This window comes from Meles meles, chromosome 4 (assembly GCF_922984935.1).
Source record: "Meles meles chromosome 4, mMelMel3.1 paternal haplotype, whole genome shotgun sequence".
Classification (NCBI taxonomy): domain Eukaryota; kingdom Metazoa; phylum Chordata; class Mammalia; order Carnivora; family Mustelidae; genus Meles; species Meles meles.
The window spans coordinates 41,174,424-41,198,552 of NC_060069.1; positions in this window are offsets into that span (position 1 = coordinate 41,174,424).

Sequence of the window (24,129 nt, forward strand, 5' to 3'; positions counted from 1 at the left end):
GGCCACAGCCACCCCAATCTTCAGCAACCACCACCCTGACTGCTTAGCACCCATCTTTGGGGCAAGATCCTCTACTAGCAAAAGAAAAACAACTCACTGAAAGCTCAGATAATGTTTAGCATTTTTTAGCAATAGAGTGTTTTTTAGTTAAGGTATGTATGTTGCTTTTTTTAGACATAATGCTATTGCACACTTAATGGGCTACAATATAGTGTAAACAATGTTTTTATGCACTGGGAAAACAAAAAATTCATTTGACTTGCTTTATTGCAGTGGTCTGGAACCAAACCTGAAATAGCTTGGAGGTATGCCTATTCTCTGCAAACATATGGGAAATATTTTCATAAATTAACCTGCAAGAGACCATAAGACATGTCTCACTAAGGATCATAAAGTCAATATTTACAGAAAAGATCAACTTGTCTATCGGCTTTCACTATCAATATCTCATCCCTCTGAAACTCCCCCATTCATTGTTGTACAAAGTCCTTTGACATCGTATGTGGAAGTTTTATCTACTCATTCAGTTATATGACACATCTTTATTAAACACTTAAATACCCTTCATAGTTCTTAGCATAGGGAATACACTAATGGACAAAAGCAAAACAGCCAAATATCCCCCACCCCCTTTGAGGAGCTTAGTCTAGAGTCACTCAGTCACCAGACCACAGGTGCCCTGAGGTAGGACCATGTCTAGTATAGATTTGGCTGGCTCCAGGGTGCTGTCGGGCCAGACACTATGCTGATCCTGTCAGGGTAGGATGTACAGACTCTGACAATTGAAGACAAAGAGCTTGGGGGGCTTACTGTATGGTCTTGGGCTACTGCAGTGGGAGTGGAACATGGCTTATCGGGGAGAGAGCTGGGATCAGGATGAGTGGCAGAATCTGGACACCCTTCACCACCCCAATATTGGCATTGCTAATAACTTAAGTCTCAGTGTTCCATGGTCAAAGCAGACCCAAGTCTAGGAACCAGATCATCAAAGCAGAGCTGCAGAAGGCCAGATGAATGTCAAAGTTGGGGGAAGCCATGAAGTTTAGAAGGGACGATCAGCCAGACAGATGAAACCAGACAGATTAGAAAAAAATAACATCATATCTCTTAATAAATCCTTGCAAATTGGGGTGTAGCTTAAAGAGGCCAGACAAGTCCACTGACTAGTGGCACATGACCATACCCTACAGGTTAGTCTGGTTGTAAGGCTCTGTTATCCTTCTCCTGTGAGGTAGGACAGCTGGACTTGATGAGCTAGCAGGACAAAAAGGAGAGTATGTATGGCTTACTGCAAATAGATCCATGTTCTAAGAGGCAAAGGGGAAGAAGACTGGCTCTATAGAGAACTCTGTTCCATTCCAGAATGGTAAGTTCACAGTACTCCCAAGAAGGAAAAGGGCCTGAAAAAGAGAGACACCTCTAGCTACTGCTGCTTCTTTTCTTCCTCATCCTTCTCTTCCTCCAACTTCACTTCCTCCTCCTCCTCCTTCTTAGAGTGTATAATGTGATGGTTTGCTATATGTATACATTGTGAAAGGATTGACATAATCAACACATCTATTACTTAACGTGTGTGCGTCTGTGTGTGTGTGTGTGCATATATGGTGAGAACACTTTAGATGTACCCTCTTAACAAATATCAAGTATACAATACGGTATCTATTAGGTGGTATTTTAGGTCTCCAGAACTTATTCCTCTCAAAACTGAAAGTTTGTACCCTTTGACCAATTTCCTACCTAGGCCCTACCTCTAGCCACTGGCACCCACCATTCTACTCTCTGACTCTACAAGTTTCATTTTTTAAGATTCCACATTAAAGTGAGATCATACAGCACGTGTCTTTTTCTGTCTGGCTTATTTCACCTAGAATAATAACCTCCAGTTTCACCCATGTTGTCAAATAGCAGGATTTCCTTATTTTTAATGGCGGAGTAATATTCAGGGTGTATGTATGTGTATGTGCGTCCCACTTGCTCTAACCATTCATCCATCAGCCAACACTTCGGTGGTTCCCATATCTTAGCTGCTGTGAATGCTGTTGTAATAAACAGCATTCTGTTTATTACATCTGTAAGGGTATCCCTTACAGATGCTGATTCCATTTTCTTTGGATCTATATCCAGAAGTGGGATTGCTGGATCCCCTGGTCGTTCTATGTTTAACCTTTTGAGGCACCGCCATACTGTTTTCCATAATGGCTGTACCAAATTACATTCCTTCCAACAGTGCACATGGGTCCCTTTTCCTCCATGTTCTCACCAGCATCTGTTATTTGTCTTTTTAATAATCGCTATCCTGACATGTATGAGGCGTTATCTTACTGCCATTTTGATTTGCACTTCTCTGATGATTAAAGTGATGCTGAGCACCACTTCATATACCTGTTGGCCATTTGGATGTCTTCTTGGGAAAAATATCTACTCAGGTTCTTTGCTCATTTTTTAACTGGATTATTTAGAGGGGTATTGCTATTGAGTTGTATGAGTTCCTTAATACATTTTGGATTATTAATCCTGAATTAGATATATGGTTTGCAAATATTTTCTCCCATTCTGTAGGTTGCCTTTACATTTTGTTGATGGCTTGCTTTACAGCACAAAATTTTTTAGTTTGATATAGTTCCACTTGTTTATTTTTACTTTTTCCCCTGAGTTTTGGGTGTCATATCCAAAAATCATTGCCAAGACCAAAGTCAAGGAGATTTTTTCCTGTTTTCTTCTAGGAATTTTATCATTTAAGGTCTTAAGTTTAAGTGTTTAATCCATTTTTTTTTATTTTTGATTTTTGATTTGAGTTTTGATTTGATTTTTGTGTATAATGTAAGATAAGGTCCAATTTCATTCTTTTGCATGTAGATATCCAGTTTTCCCAACACCATTTATTGAAAAGACTCTCTTCTCATTGTATATTCCTGCACACCTTGTCAAAGACTATTGCTGGACACCTTGTCCATATATGCGTGGTATATTTCTGGACCCCCTATTCTATTGGTCTATGTGTCTGTTTCTATGTCAGAACAACACCGTTATGATCACTATACCTTTGTAACACAGTTTGAGATCAGGAAATGGGATGCTTCCAGCTCTGGTTTTCTTTCTCAAGATTGCTTTGGCTAGTTGAGGTCTTTTGTGGTTTCATACAAATTTTAGAATTGTTTTCTTTTTTCTGTTTCTGTGAAAAAAAATGCCATTGGAATTTTGACAGGGAGTGCACTGAATCTATAGATTGCTTTGGGTAGTACTGACATTTTAACAACTAATTCTTCCAATCCATGAACACGGGCTATCTTTCCATTTATTTGTGTCCTCTTCCATTTCTTTCATCAATATCTTAGAATTGTACAAGTCTTACCTCTTTGGTTAAATGTATTCCTAAGTATTTTATTCTTTTTTGATGCTATTGTAGATGGGATTTTAATTTCTTTTTTGCATAGTTCATTGTTAGTGCCTCTAGCTTCTGACATAGGTTTTAATGAAGACCAGTTCCATCTGCAGGGATACCCCCCTTTCCAAAGGCCACATCAATCCAGAGAGAATGACCAAAACAAAGGCCCCACAGCAAGAAACAGGAAGGAAGGGAAGCTATTCAAACTCTCTGCCCCTTGCCTCCATAGTACACAATAGCTCAGTCCTCTCCTGGAGAATCATGGCTCCAAAGGAATCCTTATGACCTGGTGTTTTCTGGGATTTGTTACCTCTGTTTGAGCACTGTCACTATGGCGACAAGTCTGGGATGCTCTGCTCTAAGTGAGGGAGCTTATCCCTTCAAATATGCTTCTTGAGTTAGCAACAAAGGAATTCACTGAACCTCAACTAATCTCATATTCTTCTGAGAGACCTCTCTCAAGAGGCACTTTTCCTCCCTTGCCTCCACAAACCTCCCAGGTTTACACTCTGTTCAGCCTACAACCACATTCATGTAGTGATTTATAGTTTACTGTCACTCACATCATCTCAATCAAGCCCTGAGGCGTCCTCTTCAGTCACTCAAGCCTCTTTACAGCAACCAAACAGAGACAGAATGAGGCCCTTGGTTTTAGAGAGGCCTCCCCAGGCAGGTCAGCAGACATGGACCCCACAGCTGGGATGGGATGGAGGAATTAGGGGTGGGAGGAGTGAGCCGACCCTTGTGACTTCTTCTTTTCCAGAGGGAAGAGTTCACAGTGGCTTGCAGCCCCAGCAGGCCTGATGCTCACCTCCTTTTCTCACCAACCACCCCCCAAGCTCTTCTCAGTCTGTTCCGGGCTGCTGTAATGCCTTGGCTCATGTTCTACATCATTCCTAGCCCCAGCTGTTCCAAGAGCGGCAGTCAGCTCTGGGGAATTTATCCTGACTTCAGAGGGGTCTTCCTTAATTTTGAGTTCTTGGAGCCATTCGTGACTTCCTGGAAGTGTAAAGAGAGAATTCTCTTTTGTTTTCCTCTACTCTATGACAACACTATTTCACTGCTGGTCACCAAATGTGTGTAGGTTTTTCCCTCACCAAGCAATTCTCAGGTACTAGCTGGGTGTCCTACAATTTAACTCAATTCTGACACTATCTACCTGGAGATAGCATCAGGTTGCAGAGACTGCCACCATTTCAGATGCCAAGTGCAAGTTCTGGTTGTTGTTACGCATACTTCTGGCTGACTGGCTATAAATCAGAAGTCCCCACAACTCCCTCCTTGGGTTTGAACATCTCCTAGGAAAGCTCATAGAACTCAAGAAAACAGTTTACTTACTGGATTGATGGTTTATTACAAGGGATACTAAAAGACAGGATTGAATAGCCAGATGAAGAGATAAGTAGTGAAGTCTGGAAGGGTTCCAAGCCCAGAAGCTTCTGTACCCATGAAGTTTGGAATGCATCAACCTCCTGGCATGTGGATGTTCACCATCCTGGAAGCTCCCCAAATCCCATCCTTTTGGGGTTCTTGAATTTTCATAAAAGCTCTTATGGGTTTTCATTACATAAGTATGATCGGTGATTGGGGATTTACATCATAGGCTATTGGTGATTTAAGCCTATCTCCAGTCCTTCTTGTTCCCAGAGATCAGGAGGTTGAACTGCAATTTCTAACCCCTTAACCACCTGGCTGGTTCCTTTGGCAACTAGCCCCCTTCCTCTGGTTATCTAGGGGCTTTCCAAAAATCACTTCATTAACAGTCTCAGGTGTGATTAAAAGGGGCTTATTGTGAATAACAAGAACAACACCCATTTCATCTTTATGGCCTAGAGCTATTTCAGGAGCTGAGAACAAAAGATGCCCTTATAGCTCTTATCAGTTAAGAAATTACAAAGTTTTTAGAAGTTACTTCCAGGAACCATGGACAAATTTATTACAACATAGTATCACAATGGGCCTACCTCTTACTAGTTTGGTCACCTTGGGAGAGTCATTTAACTGTTTTAAGCCTATACCCTTTCTAAGCCTTACCTCATCTGTAAAATGGGAAGTTAGAAGATCCCGGAGGCCCTGAAGCATCATGGAACCCCCACATCTGCCTTGGACAGTCCAACACCAAACTTCTTGTTACTTCTTGTTCTCTTTGATACACAGCCCAATACAGCTTTAAATTATACAGTACTTGATTTATTTTTCATATTTCAAATTTTGAATAAATTCATTTAAGGTCATAAGTTTTCATTAAAGAATAGCTTTATGGACTAAACTAAGAGCTCAACTGCGCTGACCCAGGCCGGAAAGACCATCTAGCCAACCTAGAGAATAGTGATATAAATAAAAATGGTCATGGTTTAAGTCTCTAAGTTTTGGAGTGGTTTGTTATGCAGCAAAAGCTAACTAATACAGAAATGAAGAGTGGGGAGCTGCCATAACAAAACCTAAAAGATGTGTCTAGGACAGTAGCTAGAAAAGCAGTAAGGAAATCATGTGCAAAGGCTGAAAAAAAAAAATGGAAAGAAAAGAGAGCAGGGTTGGAAATGATGACTCATGTTACATAGGGACAGAACAATTGGTAAAACTGAAGCCTACAGTAACTTGAGAGGGGGAAAAAATGAATCCACTGGACTTTCAGTTACAGCTAACTGTATCTCCAGATAGAATTTGGAAAGTGTTAGGTGTTCTTAACGGCGTATGATAAATTATAGCAAGACAGAGATGAGCTAAAGAAGGAAATGTTCAGTTTGCAGCCAGAATTTAGATGGATACAGAAGGCCCAAGACCTGCAGTGTTGGAAAATAAAATTCTCTCCTATCTCCAGTCTCCTCATATTTAAATAGCCTTCAAGTAAAAGGTTCTCAAAGTAACAGGTGACCTTAGGACAAAAAGCAAATTGAGGACATGGTCATTTGTTAAGATCTCTGACGGATTTAAGGAAATGTCTAGTATACTTTCTTAGCAAAAAAGGAATCTAAAGAGCATGACAAAAGCCTAATGTCAAATTGCAGTGAATAAACCAAGAGAGAAAAACAACTGTGGTGTGGCTTTTGTTGAATGAAGCTGACTACAAACTGTTATATAGAAAGCCCAAATGTTTTAAAAAACTATACTAGCGAAAGTACCATCAGCTTGGGCTACAGGGACTCAGGTTGACTGAACTTCAAAGAGATCTTGGGCTCTCAGCTGTCTATGGGCAAGAAGTCAAGTGAGAAAGCTACTGAACTGAACAGTTAACAAGGCTGTTTCTTACAGAAATTAAGGAAAGACTTCTGGAGTGGTGGAGAAACAAAGGGGAGGGAGAATGGAGTCAAGAATTTGGGAGAACAGGGGCGCCTGGGTGGCTCAGTCGGTTAAGCAACTGCCTTCGGCTCAGGTCATGATCCCAGGGTCCTGGGATCAAATCCCACATCGGGCTCCCAGCTCCATGGAGAGCCTGCTTCTCCCTCTCCCTTTGCCTACCTATGCTCACGCTCTCTCTTTCTCTCTCTCTCTCTCTGTCAAATAAATAAATAGAATCTTTAAAAAATATATATATATATAAAATATATATATTTATATATATAAAATATATATATATTTATATATATAAAATATATATATATATATATATATTTTTTTTTTTTTAAAGAGTTTTGGAGAACAGTGGCCTGGGAGGATTCTCCCAGGAAGCAGAATGGAGCCCTAAGGAAGAGTTAGCCCCGGGGGAATTCTAGATCAGTGATTGCTAGGTATCTCCTGTTACTCCATTTTTTGAAGGGAATTATCTATTAAGTTAACCAGTCCCTGTTCCACCACTGCATGTTGGGTGTGTAGGGAGCAAGCAGGTGACTTATCATATTAAATTCAAAGATCTCTGGATCAAGAAGAGCCTTACCCTGGGGCACCTGGGTGTCTCAGTTGTTAAAGCCTCTGTCTTCCGCTCAGGTCAGGATCTCAGGGTCCTGGGATGGAGTCCCATATCCGGCTCTCTGCTCTGCAGGGAGCCTGCTTCCTCCTCTCTCTCTGCCTGTTTCTCTGCCTACTTGTGATCTCTCTGTGTAAAATACATAAATAAAATCTTAAAAAAAAAAAAAAAGGACCCTTACCCTTACCCTAAGAACTACAGGTGAGGAGCCTCATTCACATCCTAATGTGATAAAATCTTGAGGTCAAAGCTTCCAGGCTGATGCTATAAGTACGATGAGACAGAAAGCCTGGAATGAAGATTAGCAAATTTTGCATGTGGGAGAAATGTGAATAATTTCTGGCCAAAAAGCAGGCTCTAGCAGATTCGAAAAGCTGCCACAAATCTTTTTCTCTTACAGAGGGGTGGAGTCTATTTCTCCACCCCTTGAATCTGGGCTTGGCCAGGTGACTCCCTTTGGTTAACAGGACATTAGCAAATTCATCACAAGCAGAAGCTTGAAAAGTGTTTGCACAGTGAGTCTTGCTTTCTGGCTGCATTTGGAAACCTAGACTACTGTGTGAATAGCCCCAGAAGACAATACAGCAGATGAAAGGCAATTTGAAAGAGAACTAAGGCATCCAAGAGACAGTCAACTTTCAGAAATTGGAGTGAAACTATCCTAGATAATCTAGCCAGTTACCTGCAGATCACAGATGTACCATTGCATCCAGCTGAGCTGGTGCAGATTTGAAAAACTGTCAAGCTAACCCAAATAATCAGGAACTAAATACGATGGTGTTTCTTTTAAGTTTTATAGTGTTTTCTTATTGTAGCAAAAGTCAACCGATACAACCATATTTTTTTCTTATAAAATCTACAAATTATCATCTTTCCAACTCTGAATATGGTTTTGATATTCCCTTCCCCTCTTTCTGCCCACTGAATAGCCAACCCTGTATTGCTACTATTGTCTAGTTTTCATTTTAATTGTCATTTTTAAACCATGCACACACTTAGAAAATTTTTTCATCATTAACTGTTAAATAAATATAAATATATTTTATCAATTTCTGTGTTCACCATTGTTTCTTATATTGTATATCTTTTCCATTGTTGATTTTTTTCTTTCTAAAGTACATTTTTTAAAAAGATTTTATTTACTTATTTGACAGAGAGAGAGATCACAAGTAGGCAGAGAGGAAGGAGGAAGCAGGCTCCCCACCGAGCAGATAGCCCGATGCGGGGCTTGATCCCACGACGCTGGAATCATGACCTGAGCCGAAGGCAGAAGCTTTAACCCACTGAGCCACCCAGGCGCCCCTAAAGTACATCTTTTATAAACTATTGGAACTACATCAAAATAAAAAGCTTTTGCGCAGCAAAGGAAACAATCAATGAAACTAAAAGGCAACCAACTGAATGGGAGAAGATATTTGCTAATGACATACCTGATAAAGGGTTAGCATCCAAAATATATAAGAATTTCTAAAACTCAATACCCAAAAAGTAAATGGTCCATTTAAAAATGGGCAGAAGACATGAACAGACATTTCTCAAAAAAACGCCTGGGTGGCTCAGTGGGTTGAGCCGCTGCCTTCGGCTCGGGTCATGATCTCAGGGTCCTGGGATCGAGCCCCACGTTGGGCTCTCTGCTCAGCGGAGAGCCTGCTTCCCTTCCTCTCTCTCTGCCTGCCTCTCTTGTGATTTCTCTCTGGTCAAATAAATAAATAAAATCTTTAAAAAAAAATACATACATATGCCAACAGACACATGAAAAGATGTTCATCATTCCTTGTCAACAGGGAAATTCAAGTCAAAACTACAATGAGATTATCACCTCACACCTGTCAGAATGGCTAAAATTACCAACACAGGAAACAAGAGGTGTTGGTGAGGATGTGGAGAGAAAGGAACACTCATCCACTGGTGGGAATGCAAACTGGTGTAGTCACTGTGGATAGAGTATGGTGGTTCCTCAAAAAGTTAAAAATAAAACTACCTTGTGGTCCAGCAATCACACTACTGGGTATTTACCCAAAGAATACAAAAACACTAATTTGGAATAAGTTCACCCCCATGTTTGTGGCAGCATTATTTACAATAGCCAAGATATGGAAGCAGGCCAAGTGTCCATTGATAGATGAACAGATAAAGAAGATAATGGAATATTATTCAGCCAGAAAAAAAGAATGAAATCTTGCATTTACAATGAGATGAATGGAGCTAGAGAGTATAATGCTAAGGGTAAATAAGTCAGCCAGGGAAGACAAATACCATATGATTTCACTTATATGTGGCATTTAAGAAAAAGCAAACCAGCAAAAGGAAAAAAATAGAAAGAGAGAGAGCTAGAAACGGATTTTTAATATAGAGAACAAACTGATGGCTACCAGAGGGGAGTGAGGTGGGGGATAGATGAAATAGGTGATGGGGATTAAGGAGTGCACGTGTGATGAGCACCAGGTGTTGTATGGAATTGTGGAATCACTATATTGTATACTTGAAACTAATATAACAGTATATATTAACTGGAATTAAAATAAAAACTTGAATTGAAAATTTTTTTAAATAATAAAATATATCTTAATAATTCTTTTAGTGAAAGTCTTTTTGTTTCTACTCATGGTCTTTGATTTGCTCTCATTCTCCTAGGATAGTTTATCTAGATATAGTATTCTAGGTTCAACACATAAAAGTTGTTTTTTCTCACTCTTACCTTTCTTGCTGCTGCTGAAACATGTAGCAGTGTGTCATCTATTTACAGATAACTTACATCTTTAACTCTGATTTATTATTGGTTGTTATGGATAGCATGTTTACATACCTCTGAAACTTATATATGTTGAAGCCCAAACCCTCAAAGTGACTATATTTGGAGACAGGGATCTTGTGGAGGTAATTAAGATAAATGAGGTCATGAGAGTCCGGCCCTGGCCAGATAGGATTAGTGTCCTTAAAGAAAGAGACCAGGGGCGCCTGGGTAGCTCAGTCGGTTAAGCGGCTGCCTTCAGCTCGGGTCGTGATCCCAGGGTCCTGGGATCAAGTCCCACATCCGGCTCCCTGCTCGATGGAGAGCCTGCTTCTCCCTCCCCTCTGCCTGCCTATCTACCTTGCTCTCTCTCTCTCTGTCAAACAAATAAATAAAAAATCTTTAAAAAAAAAAATCATTAAAAAAAAAAGAAGAGACCAGAGAGAGTTCATTCTAGTGTGCCGACACAGTAAGAAGACCGCCTGCAGGAGAGCTCTCACCAGAAACCAAATCGATTTTGAGCTAGGGTGTTCCAGCCTCCAGAAGGATGCGAAATAAAGTGTTGTCGTTGGGGCCTCCCGGTCTATGGTGCTGTGTTATGGCAGCCTGAGCACACTTACACACTGGTCTTTTCCCTCCTTGATGCTACAATCTCACTATAATATGTCTAGTTGTGGATTCACTTGGATTTAACATTCAGAGATTAAGGAGGCCTCTTTGATCTAAGAACTCATACTGTCACTCAACTCCAGAAAATTATTAGCCATTCATTTAATGTTGTTTCTCTTTCATTCCCTCTGTTCTCTGTGTAAACTTTATTAAAGAATATTAAAGCCTATCAGTTCACCTTCCATATCTCCAAACTGTTCTTTTATATATATTTTTTAAAGATTTTATTTGAGAGAGAGTGCGAGAGAGAGCATGAGCGGGGGCAGGGGCAGAAGGGAAGGGGTAGGCAGACTCCCTGCTGAGTAGAGACCTCCCCCGCAATGCAGGTCTTGACCCAGCACCCTTGGATCATGACCCCAGCCAAAGGCAGACACCCAACAGACGGAGCCACACAGGTGCCCCCATAATTTTTTTTACGTAATTGTATTTCTGTTCAGTGGCCAGGGTAAATATCTCTGTACTGTTTTCCAGTTTGTTAACTCATGCTTCAGTGGTATCTAGGCATCAGTACTGCCTATTACATCTTTATTTCAATAGCTACATTTTTCATTTCTACATTTTAATTTTTCTTTAAATATGCCCAGTCTTGTGTTGTTTATGCTTTTTTCATAATTCTTTATTTTTTAAAAAGAAAACAATGCCCTTTTTCTTGAAGGGGTACATCCTCTACCTACTCACCACAAAGTTGTTTTCAGACTTCCATAAAATGAATTTCATTTGGGACAATTTCCTATTCTTACAGTTGATTCTCTTACCTGTATTGCTTGATTTGTCCTTTGCAACTTTGGAGTTGCAAGCTTCTTTTGAGTTTGTTCTTCCCCTTTTGCTATTTTGTCCCCCTCACTCCTCACCCACTTCTTCTTGACCCTGCAGGGCTCCAGTGTAGAAGCAGGTTGGGGGTTACACAGGAATATGGCAGCCACGGTCATAGAACCAACAAGCAGCTGGGTCAGTTCCTGGTAGCAATGCCATTTACTTGTTCCTTGCTTTCCTCAGCCCAAAACATCTTTTTTTTTCTAGGTGCCAACGTCTGACTGTTGTAGTCTCAACCAGCAGGCTGACAATCCTTCCTTCCCATCCCCAGGCTTCTTTCATTAGGTGGTGAGCTTTCCTTCAGCCTGTGGCTTCAAGCTTGACTCCAGTCAAGTCCAGAGCACTTTTGGTCCCTCCATTTCATAGTTGCCGAACTCTAAGCTACTGCCTCTCTCCAACTCAGAGCATAGCAAGCATCAGTCCCTGATCACCTTTTCTGCAATTCTCATTTTTATGATCCACAGAGATGATTACTTCTTATCTGAGGCTGGGTATATCCACTTTTCTTTTTTGCTTTCCTTTTGTCCATAGGAGATAGGAATTTAGAGTAGAAATGTTTTCAAAATGTAAACAAATGTAAATTCCCAATCTGGTCCTCCTTCCCAAAGTTGCACATCCCGCCAAAATGAAATTTTCAAAAGGGAGAAGGGGATCATTTATGAATGCCAATCGTTTCTCTCTGGACCTACAGAAGCATCATCACCTCACTAAAGGCTCTCTGTCCGAAAGGTAAGCATGGTGATGAAGGCAAACAGACCCAACCCTGCTCTCTGCCACCACCCACCCTGGAGATTTGGAAACTCCTCCTTTGACATCAAGCTTTTCACAGATCAAATCAACTAAAACGGAGGACTTTTGCAAGAACTCAAAAGACCAATATAATCTTTCCCATTCATTCCAGGGTAAAAAAATTTCAGGTAGAAAAATCAGATGGGAAGGGGAAACAGTAATTATTGTGATGTATCCTATCTCCAAACTACAAGTCCATCTTTTCAGGACAGAACTCGGTACTTTGGGGCATGCACACCTGAGTTTCCAGCAACTGTGATGTTGTTCTTATACAGTTATTAGACAAATAAAGAAACTTAGTCTGGAACTCATAAATGAAGAACCCACAGCACTGAAGTAGCTTTCCTTCCCTTTGACCTAAAAAGGAACTCTTCTTTGCCTGTGAGAACGTAAGGAGAAACTGAGCTTCTATTTGGAACATTTTCCTCTGTCACCTACCACTTTGACCCTCTCACCTGTGTATCCACTAGGATCTTCCCAGTCCTAGTCCCACCAGAACACCAGGTAGGAGGAGAAGACGCACTCAATCTCAGTACTAACCACCACCAGAAGCTTACTTTGTCTGAGTGAGAAGTTTCTGCTTTTGCTTTTGTTAGTCTGCCCTAACACAGCCAGTTTTCCTGGCTACATTTAGCTACACTACCCATTCAAATAGCACCTGTTCAAAGTGGTAATAACAGGTCCTCTTTAATGGGGACCTTCTATATGCATGACAATACATTTTAAATACCCATTTAATCTTCCCAGCAGTTTATCATGCAAAGTAGGTCATGTTATTCTCATTTTTCAGTAACAGAAACAGGCTTAGAGAAGGTCAATAATTTCTCAAGATCACACAGGCTGGAGCTTGAATTTGGATAGGACTCCAAAACCCATACTGTTTTTGTTATTGCCCTCTGATACCTACTCTTCGGTATATAGAAACTGTGTGCTGTGGGCTATGGCCCCAAGTTCTCAACACTGAGGCAAGGCCAGGCTAAAACAGCCTGTGCTGGGACCACCACCTTGGCCTGTATATATTCGTTTCCCCCTCCCACATCAAGTCTGTCATGTGCCCCTTGGTGGGGCGGGGGGTGGGGAGAACCTTAGCCTGACAACTCTAAGCTATAGGCAGAATGCAGACAGAGGCACCGAGAACTTCTGGGTCCCTACTAGTATTGGATTCTGGGCCCTTCTCAGTCAGTGCCCTGATGCTTGGTAGTTTTATTGCTGCAGCTGGAGCTCTGGACTTCTGTCTGCTCGTGAAGCTTATTTTTATCACTTGCAATGGTGCCCAGATCCTGTGGTATTGGCCTTGGCCCTGAAGATGGCATAATAGCAAAATGCAGAGTGGAACTTGGAAGAACTAAGAGGTCTCCAGAGTAGGAGAGGCCTCAGAGTACTAAGGAAAAGAAAACTGGAGCTGGTTCCCCAGAAATGTGGATGGGCTTTGACTTTTCACTCACTCCTTCAGCCTCTTTTTTTTTTTTTTTTTTTAAGATTTTATTTATTTGACAGAGAGACACAGCGAGAGAGGGAACACAAGCCGGGAGGGTGGGAGAGGGAGAAGCAGGCTTCTTGCTGAGCAGGGAGCCCTGAGCAGGACCATGGGATCATGACCCGAGCTGAAGGCAGATGCTTAACAACTGAGCCACCCAGGCGTCCCTCACTCCTTCAGCCTCTTATGTAATTCCCCAGGCAGCCTGAGATAGCCCTAACCCTCAAATCACCAAAATGCCTCTCCTCAGCCCATACCAAAATCTCTTGTCCAGCCAAGCTGGCTTCCAAAAGCAACCTTTAAATCTTCTCTCAATGACCTCATTGGATCCTAGGAGGTGGGCTGGACAGGGGATATCAGTCCCATCCAAATAATAAGACTCAGAAAGGCTGACATATTGGCTCATTAGCAGCAGAATCAGAACAAAAACTCTGTTCTCTTGACCTAAATCCAGTGCTTTTTGTTGCTCAAACTGCGACATTATTTATTGCCCTTCCTCTGATCTGATCTTAGCCTCCATAACACCTACCTCTACAAGTGCCTTGAATTGGAGCCTCATTTTTCACTTGGATTACCCCAAATACCTACTTAGGGCCTCTACCTTAATCCTAGCACACCAGCATCCATCTTCATGATCCATCCATCGTTTTCCACTTCAACCAAGAGATCTTTGTGAAAGGCAAATCTGGTCACAGAACTTCCCCAGGTAAGAACTTTCTGTGGTTCTCTACAGTTTTGCAGGATGAAGTCCAAATTCCCTAGAATGGTGTAATGTGACCTTAGCCCAACTTGGTTTCACTAGTCACCACCCACACAACCTCACACATTCCCTCCCCTCTGTACCTGCTGCTCCATCAATTTGGACTGGATTCTTCCCACTTGACCTCCAGAAACATCCCTACCTGTTGTCTGTGGAATCTGTCTTACGGTAAGTTCTCCCAGAGTGCCCTCCACCTGTCTTGTTTAGGAAATGCTCATAGAACCTTTCTTACATATCTCATCCACTTCTAAGAGTTCCCTGAAGGTTGTATATTGTCCTTATCTGGGTCCCCAGAATGCAAACGAAACTCTGGACTACACAGTAGTGGGTTAATAAATGACATCTAGCTGAGGCCTAGGCTCCTCGGCCTTTGTGTGTCCTTCCTTAATATGAAGCTTTGGATTTGCGTTCCCCCAAACCTTTAGGTGTTTGATGCAGGTCTTCAGATGAAGCCAACACAACCTCTGATCCAGCTCTTTCTGAGAGGTTTGCCAACCTATTTACTGGAAACTCTGGCTGGAGAGTCCAGAACCAGATTAAATCAGTATGTGATGATCACCCACTGTGTGCCATGAACCCTACTGTCCCCTCCAGTTTAACGGGCATCTCTTAGAAGACAATGTGTGGGAAGGTCAAAGACCACAGCCCTTTTAGCAGTCAAAACAATCCCCTGGGGGCGCCTGGGTGGCTCAGTGGGTTAAGCTGCTGCCTTCGGCTCAGGTCATGATCTCAGGGTCCTGGGATCGAGTCCCGCATCGGGCTCTCTGCTCATCAGGGAGCCTGCTTCCCTCTCTCTCTCTCTCTGTCTGCCTCTCTATCTACTTGTGATCTCTCTCTGTCAAATAAATAAATAAAATCTTTAAAAAAAAAAAAACAATCCCCTGAAATCCCTCTAACTAATTATTTGTGTGTCCACAGAGATTCTATATCTGTCTTTCCCGGTCTTTACTCTGAGGCTATGTCTATAGTAGTTTAGAGGACACCCTCTGCTTGGTTTCAAATCCTAGCCCTTCCATTTGCTAGCTGTGTAACTATGTGTACCTTATAAAACTCCTCGCTTCCTTGTTGTTGTTTTTTTTCATCTATAAAATGGAGATAATAGTATTTGCACCCTCTAGGAAGCTGTAAGGATTAAATGAAATAACGCGTTCAGAGCACTTAGCAAACTGGGTATTGCAGTCACTCACTAAATGGTTGCGAGAGTAGAAGCCCTTCTAAATAACTTGCCCTTACCAGAATCACCTGTATCGCCAACACTCTTTTTTTTTTTTTAAGATGTTATTTATTTATTTGACAGAGAGATCACAAGTAGGCATAGAGGCAGGCAGAGAGAGAGGAGGAAGCAGGCTCCCTGCGGAGCAGAGAGCCCAATGCGGGGCTCGTTCCCAGGACCCTGAGATCATGACCTGAGCCGAAGGCAGTGGCTTAATCCACTGAGCCACCCAGGCGCCCCAACACTCTTCATTCCTCTCTATAATATACTGACCAAGGCCGGGGCGCCTGGGTGGCTCAGTGGGTTAAAACCTCTGCCTTCAGCTCAGGTCATGATCTCAAGGTCCTGGGATCGAGCACCTGCATCTGGCTCTCTACTCAACGGGGAGCCTGCTTCCCTTCCTCTCTCTACCTACTTGTGATCTCTGTCTATCAAATAAATAAATAATCTTAAAAAAAAAAAAGAAAGATACCGACCAAGGCCACATGATGCTGAATGCTCAGGGCTGGTAGACTATTCCCTAATTCTCTAGTCTACCTGCACATTTCTGCCCTCTCTAGATAAGCTGTTTGCAAGATTGAGCTGGCTTGTTCCCAAAACCCTACGTGCTGATTGTACTTATTACAAAAATGTTATAACCAAATTTATATATAATTTAAGTATTATATAAAGTAATTAAAATACAAATATAAAATATAAGTTTCTGTGAAAATTAAATGATAGAGATGAACCACTTAAAAAACTACTGTTGAGGGATACCTGGGTGGTTCAGTCAGTTAAATGTCCGATTCTTGATTTCAGCTCCGATCATGATCTCAGGGTCATGAGATGAGCCTCATATTGGGCTCTGCACTGGGTGTGATGCCTGCTTAAGATTCTCTCTCTCCCTCTTCCCCTCCCCCATTCACACGGGTGTGCACAAATGTACTCACTCTCTCTCTAAAACAAAGCAAAACAGAACAAAACTATTGAATTGGATGAAACAACTGTAAAAATTTGAGAGAAATATTATAAAAATCTAGAAGGTTCTGCATTCCAATTGCTTCAAAAGTATCTAAGTTCCAAAAAAAATAAAAAGGGGGGGTCTAAGTTCCATTCCACATTAAAAAAATTACGACTGGAAAGTATAGAAAATGTGTTATAGACATGGTGCATCCAAGAAAGATAACACAGACTCCCACTGAGGGGATTCACTGGCAAAGAAAAGGTACTGGCCCCACAGTGAAAGTTTGGCAACTGCATGTTTAATACCATGTTTGAAGTTAAAATGTTTAAAGCATGTATGCTTCAAGTTTTCGTCAGCTGTTTCAAACAGTCCATCAATTACTTATCCTCAACATGCCTCCAACACAGTCTATTCCTGATTATTTTGCAGACTCCAAATCCATGACAGGCTTAAATTCTTCCAAACATATGGTTACTAAAATAACATCGCTGAAGTCAATTCAGCCTGAATCAATCACGTCACATGTCAGCCATTTCCAAAAATCTAACCCACGTTCAAAAGATAAAGCTGTGCCATAATGCAAGACATTAAAAGGATGGTCCAGGGGAGCCTGGGTGGCTTAGTCAGTTAAGCGTCTGCCTTCAGCTCAGGTCATGATCCCAGGGTCCTAGGATCAAGCCCCACATCGAGCTCCTTGCACAGCAGGGAGTCTGCTTCTCCTTCTCCCTCTGCGTACTGCTCCCCCTGCTTGTGCTCTCTCTCTCTCTCTCTCTGTCAAATAAATAAGTAAATCTTAAAAAAATAATTTTAAAAAAAGGACTATTCAAATATCACTAATCATATAAAGAGCTTCCATAACTTAGAAGAAAAATAGCTTGAGAGAAAAATGAGCTAAGGACAAGAACAGACGATTCACAAGTAGCCAAAAATCACAGAAACAGGCCCAATTTCACTAGAGGTAAGTAAAAGTTAAATTAACAATGAGACAGCATTTCTTACTCATTTGATTGACAGAAGTTTAAATGAGGGGGTGTCATCGGGCTTTGGACAAGTATAGGCATCAAACTGTTACTAGTCACTTCCTGTAGGTAGGAGAAGCAATAAGTTCATAGCCATACATAAGTTAAGTGATGGGATTTCCAATATTTTCAGATGCAGTTCAATAAAAACCAAAACTCCCCCTCAGAAGGAAGGACACTGGGCCTTAAATGCAATTCTAAAGCTAAATTTCCAAAGACATTTGAGCAATGGCAACGTCACTGGAGTGAGAGGTGACGATACATGCTCTTCAAAGAGGATGATTTTGAAGGACACGAGTGATTTGGACTCTGACTTCCCGCATATGGGACAAAATACTCTCGTCCAACTCTACAGTACCTTCTCGGTGGGCACTCTTCCCCTGGGACGCCCAGCACAGGGCTTCTGACCAGAGAGAGGCTTGATGGAAGCCATTACCCTGAGCAACAGCCCCACTCTCTCCTCAACTTGTGGCCTTTCCCCACACCCTCGTGCGCAAGGCTTGGTCTGCACCGGGATAGATGGTGGGCCTCTCACATTCCTTGACCAGAGCGCTGCTATGTCTCTGACTTCTCATGCTTGAAATGGACTCACTGGTATTTGCGCCTTTAGGACACCCAGTGCCTACAATAAAACAGAGACAGCTTCTCTTGGAGACCCACTGAGCCAAGGACATAATGTTCTATCTATACAATGAAATGCAGATTTCACAATAAAAGGCAAAATTCTTGACTTCAGGAGGTTGAATAGGATGGAAAAGAACTCCAGCTGGTTAAATTTATGGCACTGAAAAAAGCCCTGTCTGAGAATAATTCTTGTGTCGGAGCCCAAGATGCTGTAATCTTGCCACAGATTGTTAAAATATTCACTCACAGCATGCTCTGATCCTCAAAGCTGTGCCCTGACACGGTCTAAAGCGGTCAGTAAACACAGTGGATCGGTCTTGCTGCCTCCGCCTCTGAAATGAAGAATATTTTAGCTAAACAAGGGCCAGGGCAAAATGTACAGGAGGCCATATTTAGTTAAAAGCTGGCTGGATGTGATGTGATTACACGGTAAGATCATGAAAGATGTGTCCTCCTTCTTGCTCCGTATTTGCAAGAGGAAAGCTAAAAACTACTAGCCAGCTGGGCTGCAGGCCTCACATGGTAGGCTCTGGAGCAAGACTGCCGGGTCCATAGCCTGGCACCATCGCTTCCAGCTATGAGAACATGTATAAGTCTCCTGCTGTGTCCATCCCTCGGTTTCCTCGTCTGAAATAGAGTTACCGATAGAGCTCACCCCATGGGGTCATCGTCAGGGACAAATGAGCTCATCCATTTAACATGCTGCCCTCCCAGCAGGCACTCAAATTTTAGTTAGCACTACCGGAAGGAAGGAGGTGGTGGAGTTGGAAATGCACAAGGGCCCGCGTGTCTGTCGCTGTTTGACAGCCCCACAAGGAGGCATTTATTCATTCATCTGTTCTGCTCAAGCTGTCTTCTGGCCATTCCACGTGTTTGGCCATTTATAAAGCTGGTGTTCACCGCAACTCTCTGTGAGCGTGTCTTCTCCTGAAGCAGATCATGAGCTCCTTCCTGGAGACAGGGGCAGTGTTCCAACCTACTCCATGAACACTTGGTGGACCCTGCTTCCCGTTCATAGGCAAAGCAGACTGGACTCCAAATATTGATCAGGCAGAATTTTCTAGAAGCGCATCTAGATCTTGCAGGGCATGTTCATCAAAACCAGAGACAGGGGCGCCTGGGTGGCTCAGCGGGTTAAGCCTCTGCCTTCGGCTCAGGTCATGATCTCAGGGTCCTGGAATCGAGCCCCACATCGGGCTTTCTGCTCAGCAGGGAGCCTGCTCCCCCCCCCCACCGCCTGCCTCTGTCTGCCTCTCTGCATACTTGTGACCTCTGTCTGTCAAATAAATGAATAAAATTAAAAAAAAAAAAAACAGAGACAGATACAGGTTTCTGTGATTCACTGGGCAACACCACCATGAAGGGGCCATCCCTCCTGCAGGCAGGGGTGCTCCTTTACTCACTGCTGGGGAGCTCTCTGCTTGCCCTGAGCCGCGGCAATCCCTTTGCCTGCTCCAGAGCTCCAGGCCCAGGGACCCCATGCAGAATCTGGGCCCTCTGTTGGTGTCCTTCCCAGTGCAGTCTTGAGGCCATGTTGGCTCAGTGCCCATTATGTGGACTCCCTCTGGTGCCACCAGGAGGACTGAGAGATCAGCTCCAGGTCATAAACTTTCCTTCTAACTATGGCTTTAGGGCCATGTGTTCTAAAACTACCAAATTGTGCAATTTAAGCTGGAGAGAATTCTGTGCCTCTGGAGGTCATCTGTTCAGTCAACAGGCTTCCCTGAGGGCCTGCTGTACTGCTGGTACCAAGAAGGAGGCACAGATATGCAGCGGCTGCCTTGAGCTCGCACAGTGAGGGAGCTGCAGGGCTGGGATCAGGCCTATGACCAGCCTTGCCTGGCACAGCGCAGACACTGTAATCAAGATGCTTGCTGACTCCCCTAGCCTCACTTACTGTCTCTTCTCCAGCTTTATGGCTCTTGCTCATGTCACACTTACCACCTAGATTCAAAAGATCTAGACTAACTGGATCTGGCCCGTTTCAAAGAGTCTTCTGGACCAGTGTAGATGTGACAGGATACCAACCCCTGATGTCTAACAAGAACAGTGAAGTTCAGGCTGGGCTTAATCATGTCCCCTTTCAGCACAACCTGCCTCTCTCCTTTCTGGATTGGCTGCTGCCTCCCTTCTTCTTCTACCTTCTCCCTCATGTGCCTGGTCAGGTATCCCCCAGGCTCCCCAGCTCAGCCCCAAACTGAACCTCCTCTCCTCGGTTCTCTGTCTTGCTTTACAGTGGGCTGCCTCAGATCAAAAGCCTCAGAGTTTTTGGAGAGGGAAGGTCATAGAGTACAGTGATGAAAAATTCTGGGTTCGAATCCTGAGTCTGTCTCTATCCGCTGTAGGATCTATGAACACGTTAGTTAATCTACCTCTACCTCGGTTTCTTTATGTGCAAAATGAGGATAAAAAACAATACCTAATAGGGGTGCCTTGGTGGCTCAGCCAACTAAGTGTCTGCCTTCGGTTCAGCTCATAATCCCAGGGTTCTGGGATCGAGTCCCACATCAGGTTCCCTGCTCAGTGGGGAGTCTGCTTCTCCCTCTGCCTGCTGCTCCCCCTGCTTTGCTTGTGTGACACATACTCTCTCTCTGACAAATAAATAAAATCAATCTTAAAAAAAAATAAAGAAAGGAAGGAAAAAACAATACCCACCAAAAAGGAAAGTATTTTTCCAACATATGGGGCAGAAACAACTGAATATCCTTAAGACGAAAAGAATCTTGACCCCCCTGCCACCACCTCACATCTCACACAAAGACTAACTGGAGATTGATGATAGACATTAAGCATTAATGTCTAAAGCATTAAAAACTGAAGCTATAAACCCTGTAGAAGATGACCTTTAAAATGAGGGGGTTTCCGGGCACCTGGGTGGCTCAGTGGGTTAAGCCTCTGCCTTCAGCTCAGGTCATGATCCTAGGGTCCTGGGATGGAGCCCCGCATCGGGCTCTCTGCTCAGCAGGGAGCCTGCTTCCTTCTCTCTCTCTGCCTGCCTCTCTGCCTACTCGTGATCTCCATCTGTCAAATAAGTAAATAAAATCTTTAAAAAAAAAAAAAGAGGGGGTTTCCAATTTTCTGAGGACACAGTAAAAAACAGCCTTACCAAAAATAATGATAAATTAGACTTCACCAAAATGTATGCCTTCTGTTCATCAAAGGCACCATTAAGAAAATGAACAGGATATAGGAACTAGGAAGCCACAAGTAGGAAAAAGATTTGTTTATCTTGTATCTGACAAAGAGCTGGTATTCACAATAAAGAAAGATTCCTACAATTCAATAATAAAAAGACAACACGATTTTTAAGTGGGCAAAATATTTGAATAATACTTCAGAAAGAAAGATCTACAGGCTGTCAATGAACACAAGAAAAAGTGATTAATATGACTACTCATTAGGGAAATGTAAATTACAGTAATTTTGGGACACTGAATTCCAACAAACAGAAAAATTAGAAAGACAACACCAAATATTGGTAAGGATATGGGGTAACGAGCTTCTCATACATTGTTTTTGGAAGTGTAAAAATGGTATTACCATTTCATCAGTTTCTTATAAGACTAAACCTAGACCTACTGTATGGCCCAGGGATATTTTCCTAAGTATTTACCCAAGAGAAATAAAAACCTGTAACTTCTAAACCCTCAGCCTGCATAAGGCCCTGGCTTTCTAGCCTTCTTCTATTATGGCCCTACGGAAATGCTTTGCTACCATCAAACCAGAGTATTGCTTAACCCATGACACAACAGAGACCTCTCATCTCCACACCCTCTTCTCCTCTCCAGGAGTCGACTCCTGGGTGGCTAGAGCTCAAGCCACAGGTCTGAGCCATTCTGCATATGACCAGAAGCTGGTCAGAAAACTTTTGGCCTCAACAGACACATGAAAAGATGTTCAACGTCACTCATCATCAGGAACATAAAAATCAAAACCACAAGGAGCTATCACCTCATGCCTGTCAGAATAGCTAAAATCAACAATACAAGAAACACCAGGGGCTGCTGAGGCTTTGAAGAAAGGGCAACCCTCTTACACCACTGGTGGGACTGCAAACTGGGGCAGCCACTCTGGAAAACAGTATGGAGATTCCTCTAAAAGTTAAAAATATAGCTACCCTATGACCCAGCAATTGCATTACTGGGTATTTACTCAAAGAATATATAAATACTAATTTGAAGAGATACATGCATCCTGATGTTTGTAGCAGTATTATTTACAATAGCCAATTATGGAAAGAGCCCAAATGTCCATTGACTGATGAATGGAAAAGGAGAAGTGGTATACACATATACAACGGAATATTACTCAGCCATCAAAAAAATGAAATCTTGCCATTTGCAATGAGGTAGATGGAACTAGAAGGTAGTATGCTAAGTGAAAGAAGTCAGCCAGAGAAAGACAAATACCATATGATTTCACTCATATGTGGAATTTAAGAAACAAAACAAATGATCACAGGGGAAAGAAAAGAGAGGCAAACCAAGAAACAGGCTCTTAACTATAGAGAACAAACTGAGGATTACCAGAGGAGAGGTCAGGGGTGGGCTAGATGGGTGGTGGGGATTAAGGAGGCACTTGTCATAGTGAGCACTAGGTGTTGTATGTGAGTTGTTGAATCACTAAATTGTACACCTGAAACTAATAATACACTGTAGGTTCACTAACTGGAATTTAACTAAAAACTTAAAAAAAACAACAACAAAAAGTTTTCAGCCTTGGAAGATCCAAGATCCCAGGCTCCTGTAGACACTCAACGGGACTACGTCGCACAGAAAGCACCTATTCCCTTGTTCCCTTCATCCATTCACTCTCTAAATCACTTGCTAAGTACTTATGATATGCCAGATAATCTCCTGTGGGCTGTGAAAGAGGTAAAATGACAGCTTCCCACCCTGAAAAAACCAGGGAGTCCAAGAGTGAGACGGAAGAGTCCTAACTCAGGGTAGGTCCTGGCCTGAAGGTGGCAGCACCAGAAATCTCACCCCAGGTTCTCTCCAGGCTGAGACTGGTGAGACTGTGGTTTAGTCTCTGTAGCAGTTCTAAAACCTGGCCTCAGAATCTCTGACACTCCCCTCATTCAGTCAGGGAGAGCCGATGTTCCCTCCCCCGTGAATGTGGGCAGGCTTGTGACTGCTTTCACCAAGAGAGTATGGTGAGAGGGACACACTCTAACTTCTGAGGTCAGGTCATAAAAGACCAGACAGCTTCCACCTGGCTCTCGTGGAATGCTCATTCTCCAAATCTCCTTCTGGGGACAGTCCGTCCGTGATCCCAGTCACTGGGGGGCCGGGAAGTCCAAGTCACAAGGAGAGGCCACATGTGGGCGCTCTAGCTACATGCCTCCCCACTGAGGCCAGGATCCAGGTTTAAGGGAAGATGCCTCCAGAGGATTCCAGCTCCCACCCATTTGAGGCACCTGACCCATTCACATCTTCCCAAGCCATCCCACCACATTCTGTTCAAATTCCTGACCCACAGAGCTCCTGAGCATAATAAAACAAATGCTCTTCTATGCTGTAAGATTGGGGGTGTTCTGTAACTGGCTTTGGATGACTGGAACAACACTTTCCAAAGCAGGAGCTACTCATGGCAGGGCCCTGGGCAGTTTAGGCTGGGGGCTTGGGGGTGACAAAGAGTGACACCCCTCCAAGATTACATCCTTTTTAAAATGTCATCCCACTTATCAATTTGACGATATCTCCACTTAGTCAACATTCAACAAGTATGTACTCAATGCCTGGAATGTGACAGTCACTGTACTAGCACTGCATAAAAATCCCTGCCCTCTAGGAGCTT